This window comes from Electrona antarctica (genome assembly GCF_951216825.1).
Source record: "Electrona antarctica genome assembly, chromosome: 1".
NCBI classification, from domain to species: Eukaryota; Metazoa; Chordata; class Actinopteri; order Myctophiformes; family Myctophidae; genus Electrona; species Electrona antarctica.
Window position 1 is genome coordinate 21,313,069 of NC_136806.1, and position 13,193 is coordinate 21,326,261.

A 13,193-nucleotide genomic window follows, 5' to 3' on the forward strand; every position below is an offset into this window, starting at 1 on the left:
TGACGCTATAGTATGTTGCAGGGACTTACCCCCAATCCAACCCTTGATGCTGAGTGCCAAACAGGGAGGCACTGGTTCCCATTTTTAGTGTCTTTGGTATGACCCGACCAGGGATCGAGCCCCCGACCTCCCAGTCTCAGGGCGGACACTCTAACCACAAGGTCACTGAGCTGGATTCAAAACATACTGGTAGAATAAATGTACGGTAGGCCTATGCTTTGGAAAATGGTCTGAAATAATGCAAACAAAGTATATGTACATGATTTGAAATGTGCACAGTAGACCTATGTAAGTTAATGTGATTGTTGTCTTTTGTATAATTGTTATTACAAATGTTTATTATATATACCCCCCCCCCCCCCCCCCTCAAATTAACTTTGTAAACTTGAATCACGTTTTCATTCTTTAATCGATGTTTGAATGAATAGTTATGGATAAACCACAAGCGAAAATATAAATTACTCCATAAATATATTTATTTAAATATAAATAAAAAGGAAAAAATAAATGTGATGCATTCAAATAAAACAACCACAGCACTCGTGTTTACTCCAATCGCAGAATAAATTCCCTACCTTATTTATTTACCGGTATGTGTGTGGTGTTGGGCCAACAAACCACACCTGAGCTCGACCGCCTACTACATGTCCCGCTTTAGTCCTGCAGGTGGCGATAAAAGCATGAGAGAGCTGCGTCTCTGCCGAGGAGAAGGAAGGAGCCTCTCAGCTCGGCTCCTTCTCTCTCACTATCAGAGCAGTTGCGGAGAGGGAGAGGGAGGGAGGGAGAGAGAGAGCGCAAACCTGGTACTGGTAGTGTGACAAGAACATACATTTTCCAGATAAAGCAGTTGAATTACCTGGCTATGTATCCATCATCAACAACGGTTTCTTCTAGACATGCTATGCTATTAAAGGAGAGAGAGAGTGATTGTGAGAAAAATAAACTTGGGCTTTTCTAAGCATTTCATTGCAATGTTACACTTAGGGTGAGATTCCCACTCACCCTACCATGACCCCCCCCCCCCCCCCCCCCCCCCCCCACACACACACACACACACACACACTAGTTTGTAAAACTAAGTTGTGATTGCTGTCTTTTTGTGAAATTACACTATTATAAGAATTAATTCTTGTATGATATGTATGTAAACAGCACTTTTGCTATCTGTGTGTGACCACATTCTTCTTTGGCATGGTGTGTGGACTTGGTGTGCATCTAAATGTATGTAAACAGTAGCCTAATCCACATGCAGAGCCATAGCTGTGTTGCCTATTCGCTCCGCCCACTTGTTATAGTCTATCTATTCTATGGGCTGTAGGACTGTATACAGGGGGAGGGAGGGAGGAGGGAGAAACCGAGCGAAACTGTGAGAGAGGGAGGTTGAGAGAGGCTTGGAGGGTGAGAGGAAGGGAGAGAGAGGCGAGCGCAATCGTTTGGAATCACTCTCATGCACACACAGTCACACACACGCACACACCATACATACAGCCGCATGAAGTGAGCCGTGGAGCGGACCCGAGGCAGACAGAGTTTGTGGCAACCAAGACTGCTGAGAGGGTGGCTGTCAGGGGACCAAATCGCTGGCAACTATAAATGGACATAGGTTCTATGTTGGTGATTTTACCCGTTATCGCCCACACATTCCACTCGTGAATCTTCTGCCGGAGGATGAGGATGCTGTCATTTTCAGCGCGGTTGATGGTAGTGGAGAATCAGCCTATAGACATAATGCTGTGAGAGAGAGACCCGGTCCGGACGGGAGTCCCTCCACTGGGTCCTTGCCATAGCCGCGGCGAGAGATGACAGTCCTTTCATGCCGCTGCTCTCTGATCAACGAAATATTTAAACTTGACTAACCCCAAGAAAAAAAAAGAATATTCATCTTATTGAAATCCCAACATGCAGCGCCGTGGGATTTGAAGGAATAATTATCACTGGCTGTTCAAGTGGATTGTTTCATTTGCCTTGCGGGGAGGAGAGCGCTTTTATTTTTTCATTGTGGATTTTTAATTGTGGGCCGTTTATTGGAAAGGCTGAAGTGGATTCGTTTGGGAGCGGAGAGAGATCGAAGCTTGTGGCCCAGTTGGAGCGTTCGGAGCTGGGATACTGAGCCGTTATCACCCATTTAAGGTACAAAACTTCCATGTCACGACTCGCGGCGCACAGCCTTGTTCCTTTATGACCCGGCGCGCACAGATGGCTCAAATGTGATAGGATATCAAATGGGCTTTGATGAAATTGCTATATAATATCTGCTTTTGCGCCTTTAATTTCTGCCACCCTGCACAAGCCAGGCACTGGTTTCTTAATTTTCAAATCAAACCAGTCTCTTGGGTATCAACGTTTTACGCACAGGACTAAGCGTACAACATAGGTGCAAAAATAGAATGGATTTTGACTGTTCTATTGTAGACTGCCTTAAACACAATGGGGATATACCTGTAAAAGCAATGCAAGTATTCCGGTCGCGATGGGATAAACACTTGTTGGCGATAGCTAGGGCTACCATAAGGTGTGTGCGCCCGTTTCTATTCAGCCCATGATCTTTGCACTGATGGCTACCGATGTTAGATGTTTTGCCTTACACCAACGGTATTGATTTCTGAATGAGGGACGGAGCACTTACCCTGTCCACCCTCGGAATTACCTTACCATATCTGTCATAAATTACACCGCTTTCCCCCGCGGCAGGCAGCTCCCGGTCTCGGTCAATGCGCGTTTCCCCCCACTCCAAATTGCCTATAGCATGTCTCGCTTTATGGGTTTTAAGGAGTGTGTGCAGTCCATATATCGAGGCATATGATGAAAGGACACTACAATTTATTCGTTCGAATGTGAATTTAGGCTGTGGGCTTTTCAATTTCATCAACGATAATGTGCCATACAGAGACGTCAGGCAGAACTGATCGCTCATTTGACGCACACTTAAAGCAACAATACAATAATCTATACAAACATCTCAACCAGTCAAATGAATAAATACATAAATAAAACATCATTGGCTGCAATGTGCAATGAACATATTACAGTCCCGAGGATATGTTGGCACCTGTGGCTGTCTTTCAATCAAAACCTTCATTTAGCAAATACGTCAAATACGATGGTTGGTGTTTGAACAGTTGTGAGAGGTAAGTAGGTTAAAACGGTGTTTGACAATGCAGGCCATAGTGTCGTCGTGATGTCTGTGATCCGTGTGGTCGGGTTGTCAACTTGTCATTCGCAGGGAATTCCGGTTTTACTGGTCTCACCCGTTCTGGTTGTCTCTGGTTGCAGAAAACCTGCTATTCAGGATGAGAGGAGAGAGAGGAAGGGAGAGAGAGAGAGAGGACGAGGAAGGGAGCTCAGCGGGGTATTTATATTCAAAGAGCGTCTACTTTCCCCGTGTTCCGATAGTAAGAAAGGATAGTAAAGCCATTAGCTCACTGATAGTAGGCTATGGGGTGCAGTGCGTCGACCCCTCGGACCCCGGTCATCCGTCTTTCGGGGTTCTCTTTAAAAGGAGAGGGAAAAAGCAATATTTGGCTATAATTTATTGTCTATGCGACATAAAAAAAGAAGAAAAAAAGTGCGATTATGCATGAACATGTTTGCTCATTTAACAAACATGTCATAACCATGCCACTGCACTGTAGCTCACCAATTAATTTAGCTGGTGACATTCAGTAAAATAAGAGATCACCTGTAAAATCATCAAAATCACATGGTATAAAACCAGGATGGGCTATTAACGTTTTCTTTTTACGTCTAAATTACATTATTGTTTATTATAAGCTTTGGAGAGATTTTCTCAAATCAAATTTGGCCCAATCAAAAGCAGGTGCGTGTTCTCCGCCCCACAACATCACATGTCCAATCAATCAGCCAAGCGGCCATCAAACCGAAGGAATAAAGTCTGGGTAAGTTGTGTACGTCTAGCCTAATATAACTGCCGGCAACTCTTGTCATGTGAAATCAAATAATAACGTTTAGTGGGGGGAAACAGCCGTGTCTGTTCAGTTAGGCTCGTATTTGAACGACCCAGACTAGAGGCTACAGGTGTAGAGTGATTGTTTATTTCACAACACTGCCTTCCTCAGACTGTCTCAAACGGCATTTTGATGCCATTGTGTTAATCGAAACGGCTGGGCCGCTGGCTTCATTAGAAAGCATATCCGTTCAATTTGACCACATGAAAGTTAACGTTCACGGTCAGCTGTCGGCGTTACAGTGCGGATTATACCCAGGGAAATTGACACCGTTAAAGCAGAGAACGTATTGGCAATGTTTGGATGTTCTGCACGTTTCTGCGTAAAATGGTGCATCTGAGGTAGCAGTGTCGTTAATACTGTCATTAAAATTGTGGAAGTGGTTGAAATGGCTTTTTGGACGATTGAAGTTATCAAGCTCTTCTGCACTGCCAGTTCCCTTGGCTTTCAGGTGGGGGTGTCGATTGTTGTCGTTTCACGGCCTGATTTGACTTTAAGTTCAGCCATAGCGACAGGCAGGGTATGGAATGTCGCTTCAATTTGATGCATTGTGACCGCCAGAACATTCAGAAGCCACAGGGAGTAAAGGATTTCATTGCATTATTCAGCCTCTGTGTCACAGGCTCATTTCATGTAGGCCTATTCATTCCCGAACAGTCATGCCATCCCTTTTTACACCCACGCATTGTTTTTTTTATTTAATAGGAAATGCAGGCATCTATTGGATCACTATGATTAGTACTACTAGCCTCTGTTGCAGAGCAGCGGGGAGAATCAAATAGCCTACAACTGGTTGCTGCATAAGTTTGTCATCATCATCCAATGCAGTGGCTTCCCACTCTTATGGGAGCAAACAGGGATATACCCAAGCAAAGGGTTATAAAGAGTTCAATAAATGCCAATAAAAGGCAGAACAGGAAGGAGCAAGCATTACTCAGCAAAATACCACCTACACAAACTACAGGGCAGAGGTAAAACCGAGGTTTGACAATTGATTCACAGCAACATCTGTAATAAATCTGTTTTGAAGTGGATTTATTATTAGGACATGACGCCTGATAGATAAAGGGCTCATCTTTTAATACAGACGGCAAGCAAGCCCCATCTGTCATCCGGCGTGTGTTAGTGTGTGCCGGGGTAATCCCTATTTGTCATCATTGGATATTATGCTCAATAAAAGGCAAGGGTCTGACTCTGTATAGTGTAAAGTACAGCATTTCCGTTGGAGCACCATCACTGGGACCCTGTTCATGACGGTATGCTTCGGATAGATGGAACTCTGTGCTCCATCTCGACATAATAGGGCTTTGAAGGAAAGTGGTGGAGTGCAACTTCTCCACCTACTGGTGGCGTGGTTGATTTGACCATATCGGAGTGGGTGGGGATGCGAGCTGGGCTACTTGGTATCGCCTGCTGTGTGATTGCCGTGTTCTTCACCTACATGGCATGAAGAAGTATCTCATATTTCCCCAATAACACACCCACTACCACCAGACCCTCCGTTCCTCTCATTGCCATGACACATTTCTGCACAGATGCTTGTCGTAACAACGCATGGGATAGATACTTAACATCAGTCTCGATGTATTGTTTTTTTTGTTGTTGCAGAATCACATGTTGAACTGCTGTATGTTATTACAACAATACTATAGATATAGCCTGTCTGCTGTCGACATATCTACTACTAATCTACCCGCTCAGTAACTGAATAATCGGAGCAGTGGTCAGTATGTCACCCAGTCAGCAAACAAAACTGTGAACCGAAGACGATAATTTAACCGCTAACCCTGATGTCCCTATTTTAGGCATGTCATTATACCGGTAGGCAAAAGTAATCTTTTTGGTAATTTTGAAATGCTCCACGTTGTGAGCTTGCAGATAATTTTATTTCGTTTTTTATTTATTTTTGAAACAGGGTTTATGCTCTGAGTTACACTATAATATACTAGATTTTACTGTGTAGAATCGCCTCACATCACTTAACTGTCTGACCACTTTTTACTCTAGCATGTGATTGACAGCTTACTATTCCCTGTGACCAGCATAATGGCCCCTTCCTCTTCACTGTCTTCATGTGTTGAGGTACGTGACGGACAGATAATCCATGCAGTGTGACCTCATATCCAGAAGATAGGATTGGCTCCTGTATTATTAAGACGCAAGACACGTTGGTCAGCTGCACTTCGGCTGTGGGTAAAACCCTGTGCTATTTTAGATATTTGCTGTGTAATTTTGACACGCCTTGTCATAAATGCCTGGGTGGTTAGTAGATTACCGGTATGTTAGGTGCCAGAGTGATTGAGCACTTTATGGATTGAGAGACTTCCCGGTTGCTGGATGGTCACATGTTCTGTCGTTGCGAGCATATTTGTCTCGTGTCCTCGAGTGAGATGCTGAACTCGTCTCTGCTCTGTTGTCGTGTTGCTCTGGGTTAGATGTATTAGTATGTATTAGGGTGCACCCTCATCATGTTAAGTCCAGAGAAAGATGCCATGGTCATTTTGTACTATGGCTTGGCCCTTGCCGTGTTACTGCTGGGCTTTTGTGTCAGATCCACCCCTACGCGCACGCACGCACGCACGCACGCACGAACACACACACACACACACACACACACACACACACACACACACACACACACACACACACAGGATATATACAGAGAGACACAGTATCTGTCTCACTCTCAACACATGCTCGGCAGCACACAAAGGCACATGACACATACACATACATGTTCTGGCTCCTTCAACATGGCCGTGTTTGTGTGTCCTGCGAGTGACTAGTTCTCGTACCAGTTGCCGTGCGCTCCCCCCGCGCCCACCCGCCTCCCCGTTCTCAGCGCGAGCGGAGAGAAGAAAATGAATCCGCAGCATGACAGCCAGGCAACCTGGCAACGCTGAAGCGGCACAACAACTTACAAGCGCTAAATAATATTGATGATAAATAGGTCCAGTGCTGGTGGTGTTTGTAAAGCGTTATACTGTGTTTTCTCTATGGAGAATAACATGGGGTCATCTTAAATCGTCTCATATAAGAATTGTGGTCCAAAAATAAACAAACCGTCTCTGCGAGGTGTCTCTGGATCGTTTACGATAGTCAGTCATTCATATTTGATACAGTCCGTCGTGTGGTCGCGGCAAGAGGAGGCGGGTGGGCGCGGGGGAGCCCACGGCAACTGGCACGGGAATTAGTCACTTGCGCGTGTCCCTGGCTGGCAGACCGTCACCGGCAACAGTTTGCTTGTTTGTGTGTGGGGGGGTTGGGGGGGGGGGGGGGGGGGGGGGTAGTAATCTGGCCCAAACAATTGCTCTGAATGAAATCATTAAAATAATCCCCTTTGTGCAGTGGGGCTAGGAGACCACCCATCCTGCACGCAGCCATGGACAAGAGCACCCAGAGCACTAGACGCACATGCACGCGCACACACACACACACACACACACACACACACCCACCCCACCCCCGTTGGACTGACGGGAAATGGAGAATAGAACTGATTGTCCCTGACAAAAGGGCTGGCAGGACTCTGGCTGGCCAGGGGTTGGCGACTGTCTGACTCTGTAACCTGCTCACCTCCATTCCTCTTCTTAATCCTCCCCTCTCCTTGAGTCTCTATAACCTTAACCTATAAAGCCAGCAGTCATGACAGTCATTTTTGGCTTTGGAAATGAAGAGCTCTTCTTGAATGTATATGAATGTATATTCTCTGTGCACGCAAACACATTTTACTCTTGCCCAATTGTATCTGAGCAATGTGCAATTTTAGGAGAGTGGCATAGAGTGCCACTCTCACATATGGTGTCCGCTGTTATTTTTAGCAGATTAAACTGGCTTTGGTTCTGGAACAGATGAAAATGGATTGTAATTGTTACTGTGGATTATATAAGCTCTGAACCGGGAATAGTCAGACGAGCTAAGGCATGAAGCCATGTTGCGAGCTAGTCTAGTGTGCCTTTTGTAGAGCCTTGCTATTGTATAGCCTTTTGTAGATGGGGATGCAAATTAAAATGCAGTTTTTAGTTGTGAGCGAACATTGCAATCATTGTGCTCTTGCACATCGCATACACAAGTGTGAAAGGTTTGCGCTTACGCTTTTAATGCATATTCATTTTTTTCAGCTAAGCAGAATAACCTGTGTGGGTGGAATCGTCAAGTCTTCATCAGTATATTGTTGCCGGAGAAGCTACAATCAGAACAGTAGCCTAGAGTCAATATGCCGCTGTTTTATTTGTATGTCTTTGAGATGTGAGAACTGGCTCGGCCCCAGGATCCATCCAGCAGCTAAAAGGCCTCTCACTACTCGTCCTGCCGGGCACAAAGGTTAAAGACTAACCAGGGACAGATGCTGTCCTCCACTCTCCCTCTCACCTTTGTTTTTCTTCCTCCTTCCTTTCATTATTCTACTTCTGCTTCTCTCCCATCTCCTTATCTCTTTAATATTCTGCCGTGCCGCCACACACACACACCAACAGACTGGATCATTCTGCTGGCTCACAGATACTAGCTTATGCTTCTTAACCTCCATAAATGTCACAGTGTAATTTGACTCCTGCATCACTGTGCGCCTTTAGCCCATTCCAACGATAGGCCTGACTGAAGTGCTGACTTGATATACAAACAGCGTGCTGCAGTTGTCATGACGCACCATTGCCATGGAGAGCGATTTGTTAGCCAGTGTCATGCTGTTTTGTTATGCAAGTGTTACTTAGCTCTTGCACCCGTGACCACCTCAGGCCTGCTGTTTCACCTCAAATTGGAAGTCTTTCAGACGATACAGCACGGTGAAGGCCAGAAATTGTAATTTGAATGATTAGCCACCCACTATATTGCTCATTAGCCAGTTTGTTCAATTGAGTGTGTGTGGGACAGGCTTAGTTTAGTATTAGTTTAACATAATGGTGACAAAACATTTAAATGAAGTGCTAACAAACAGAAATTAAATGTGAAAATTAAATGAGTATGTCTAATAGATGGATATTTAAAACAGTCGGCATCATTACTTGGTGGCTGGTGTTAACTGTGTGCCAAGCTCTGCTCCGATGCAATTTTCCCAGAATCTTCTATAGCCCTGGGGGCAGTGAGGTGAAGCCAGATGAGGTGAATGAAATGAAAATGAAATGAAAGCTAGGCGGTATATTTTATTATAACCGATATATATGGTTTTGCAATGGCAATTAATTTCTTCAGCTTAGCAAATAACCAGATGAGAGAGAAAGCAAATCAAGGAAAGATGTATGGAGGAGAAAAATAGGGAGTGAGAGAACTTATGTGTGGGTGGGGGTGGAATAAATACACCGTAGAGGCGTAGACACTGTATGAAACACAGTATGGGGATTTACACTGGGCTTTATGTGCAGGATTTACTGTATAGGGAGGATTGTGCAGAGGACAAGATAGTTCAGGTGTAGAGCATATTAGGCATGCTGCTGAAGAACACACACACACGCATGCACGCACGCACAGAACATCAGCCAGACACTGTCTCTTGGGCATAACTGGAGAAGCACAATTGGCAACACTTAGCGCACTGCGTATCAGCTCTATTGGATTCTCTCTGTTGGGTTACTATTGTAAAATGCATCGGTTATAATGTCGCATCAATAGCAGAGAGCGAATGCAGTGTGTGCAACATAGAGTTGAGTTGACTATACCAACAAAGGAAGCAAAGATCCAAGACATCAATTCTTCAAGGTTACAGCAGCTCATAAATACTTTACACCGCATGCGGTTTCCAGTGGGATCATCTGGGAAGGATGTCTCTCTCACTCTGAGTCTCTCTCAGCTGACATCTTTGAAAACTTAAAATACCGGCGATAGTGAGGATGTGTTCATTTGGTCACGGTAGAGCTTAAGCTTAATTTTATATTCCATCGTGCTAGGGTGTCGCTTGCCAAAAAGATCATAATCTATAAACTAACATGATATGTGGTGTTTGCTTGTACATTGTTCTTTTTGGCAAGTGACATCATTACTTCCCATCCCCCACCAAAAGGTGACTGATGGGGGAGAAGGGCTACTATAGACCAGAGTATCTGTTGATGTTCCCTTGGCATTGTTAATTGAATGAGTGGCAGCTTCCCTTTGACTACATGTATCTGCATGCTAGTTTCGGAGGATCTTGTTCTTTCCTCTATGACAATTATCTTCCATCTTTCTTTAATCTCTAAACTTAAACATATTTGTTCTTTCACACGAGTGTGATCATTTGTATTATGGTTAGCCCCATTGGGAATGGAAGTCATAAAATAACCATATTTTCCCATTCAAGTTTTTATCTTTAGATTAAGCATTACATCTACATCAATGATAACATAAATTTAACAAAATGATTGAATGAAATGTTTCATTCAAGTCTACGGGTTGATTTTCATACATCCAATTTTGGAATCGAATAGCTTCACTGAATATCCACTATCAATGCACTGTGGTTGAGTCACTGAGTGAGTTCATGCCATTTACTCAGATCTAGAGAAACATGTAGTAACTCTCCTGAGGGCTCGTACACACTACACGATATTTGCTCCGATTATGCTGTCGGGGAGCATTTCTGGCGCTCGCCAACAACTCCCGATCTGATTGGGCTTTGATCGCAGAGGTTTTGCTCGCTGTGTGTGAAAGGAGCTGCGAGAAAATCCAGCGCCGATAAAAGCGATCGCCGACGCCTTCCCGACCGTTTCTGAATATCTAGCAGGTTTGATATTTGACTCTGTCGCCGACTGGACATCATACAGTATGAACTGGGTTGTGACCGCGTCCCGAAAAGGCCTGTATTACAGCCAATGAGAGCACAGGACAGCTGTGCTCACAGACACTGTCTGTCTGTGACTGCATCGATAGATGATCAGATGATAATATGATAATATATATAACCTTTATTCCTTGGGTAAATCCGTGTCGTACATATTGGTAGCTATATTAGCCCAATGTTATGCATTTCACTGTTGCTAAACCGCAGCGGAATCAACTCTGCAGTGTGTGTGTGCGTCCGCGCGCTGTAATGAAAATCAAGATTTAACGTCCTGTTTCGCTATAGCGCACGCAGGCTATACGCTATCACAAGTGTGTGTGTGTGTGTGTGTGTGTGTGTGTGTGTGTGTGTGTGTGTGTGTGTGTGTGTGTGTGTGTGTGTGTGTGTGTGTGTGTGTGTGTGTGTGTGTGTGTGTGTGTGTGTGTGTGTGTGTGTGTGTGTGTGTGTGTGTGTGTGTGTGTGTGCACAGAGAAAGAGAGCGGGGCGGTCCTGTGTCGGTCTCGCGCTTGTATCACGGCATCCTTCACGTAGGCCTACGGGAGATGTCAAATTAATTGGAATAAAAAACAAATGATGTAGCCTATATGTATCGGGTCTGGATCGCATCTTGGTGAAGTCTTGCAGTGTGCTATCCCTATTCGACTATCAATCGTTTAGTGTGAAAGCCACAAAGATATAACAGTCCATTTTAAAAAAAGACTCCTGTAGTGTGAAATACATAACGATCTGATGACTCGCGTACAACTTTAAAACTCCTACAGTCTGTAGGGGCCCTTAATTGTAACGTCATGAGTAATGCCACAACTGTATATGAATCACAGTCTGGTATTGCTAGAGCCAGATGGTCCAACTGTGACCATTTATTTTGCCTTGCTTTATTCTCTGCTACCCAGTGTTCACTGTGCCTTGGGATTTTGTCACAACCATACATTACAACATTCAATACAAAAGTTGTATGAGTATACAGAGACAGATTCTATACCCTAAATATATATTAACCAATTTCAACCTGGTATCGCTATTTTGAGTTCACTATTTTTTTTCCACAAATTAAAAAAAAATTAAATAGGGAAATACTATAACCAGTCTATAAGCTCACAATGCATTAGGAGCTTGTAGATCTGCGCTACAAGGAATGGAATCCTAAATTGTGACAGCTTGGTCCTTGGTCACCAGTAATAAAATCCTGAACCTTCTTTGAGTGCTCACAGGAATACGAGAAGTGCTCACAAGAATTCCAGTGGGCTACTTTCTTAACCAAATTAAGTCTGTTTGGCCCACCCCACCACACTTGCTCACATGCTTAGCCCTCCCACTCATTGTTCCCTAACCTCTCTCCCCCACGTTCCTCTCGCAATTATTCAATCTATCTCTCCCTCTCTATCGCCACACTTAAAAGAGGGCGTTCTACCAGGCAGCTAGACACTGATTTCACTTTCTTCACGCCTCTAGTGTCTTGCTAACGCTGGCATCATTAAGGCCGCCACCACCCCTGGTGAACATAACACACGGCTACATTTCCATGACAATGCCCTATCTCCAGGCCACACACACACCCTGCGCCCTCTCTCCTAGTAGTGTGTAAACAAAATCGAGAGAGTGCATAAGTCCCCTGGAAAGCCGAGCCCCAGCCAGCTTGTTGTCTTTGCTTTTGTACATGTATGTGAACTATTGGCCTTACAAATAATACATGTTCGCGCAAACACACGCACACACACACAACAAAACTTGCCGCCTGGTGAGAACGTTCCAGTGGAGTGTGCAGAGTGTGGGAACGGACGTGCTGAACTAGCCCGCTGTTCCCTCGGGCTCTCAAGGCTCCCATGCTCTCCCAAGACCTCTGCCCTATTCTCTCTCTGAGAGTGTACGAATGGAACCAAATGCACCCATTTGGTTCCATTCGTTCGCTCTCAAAGTTCAGCATGAGGATTTTACTGTGTATAGAGAGCATCAATATGGGGCATATACCAGGGATGAACACAAACGCATGTAAATCAATTTTAGGACATACAAGCAAGCAACTAACATGCCTACAAAACAGAGAGACCTCTACCATATATCACACCAAGTGGTCTATAAGCCCAACTGTTCGTGCAGTATTTAATTACGTTAAACACATTTAGGCCTCCATAACTCAATAATGTTGACTTTAATCACTGTGAGATTAATGTTGAGACCGCATCACATTCTTTTCATAGTCTTATTTCATCCCCAAAGTCACTGAAGTCACTTTAATCAGTAAAAACAACAAGACAAAATTCCTAACATATGTTACCCAGTAAAAATCCATTTGTAACTCTGAGAGTTTTATAAATGGAACCAAATGGACCCGTCAGGGTCCAGTCTATTTGGTTCCATTTGTTAGTGGCAAGTGCTTGTTAAATTTAACAGACAATCCCTAACTGTTATGTCCTACCCGGGCTTTGAACCCACACTCCCCATGCAACCACAGACATTCCTACTTTTGGGTTGTAATG

General features: G+C 44.3%; 1 protein-coding gene across 5 annotated transcripts in view; it reads left to right on the forward strand.

Annotated features, from left to right (window-relative positions):
- Positions 1-13,193, forward strand: part of LOC306923649 (protocadherin-1-like) — a 267,309-nt gene that overhangs the window by 242,637 nt on the left and 11,479 nt on the right. Inside the window, exon 1 of one of the 5 annotated variants that reach the window (XM_079501863.1) lies at positions 1,492-2,130. The exons of 2 other annotated variants lie outside the window; for them this stretch is intronic. The gene's annotated coding sequence lies outside the window, so the exon portion shown is untranslated. Of the gene's footprint in view, positions 1-1,491; positions 2,131-3,853; positions 3,906-13,193 lie in introns of those variants that run through there. 2 more of the 5 variants (XM_079501862.1, XM_079501864.1) reach the window with 2 other exon arrangements.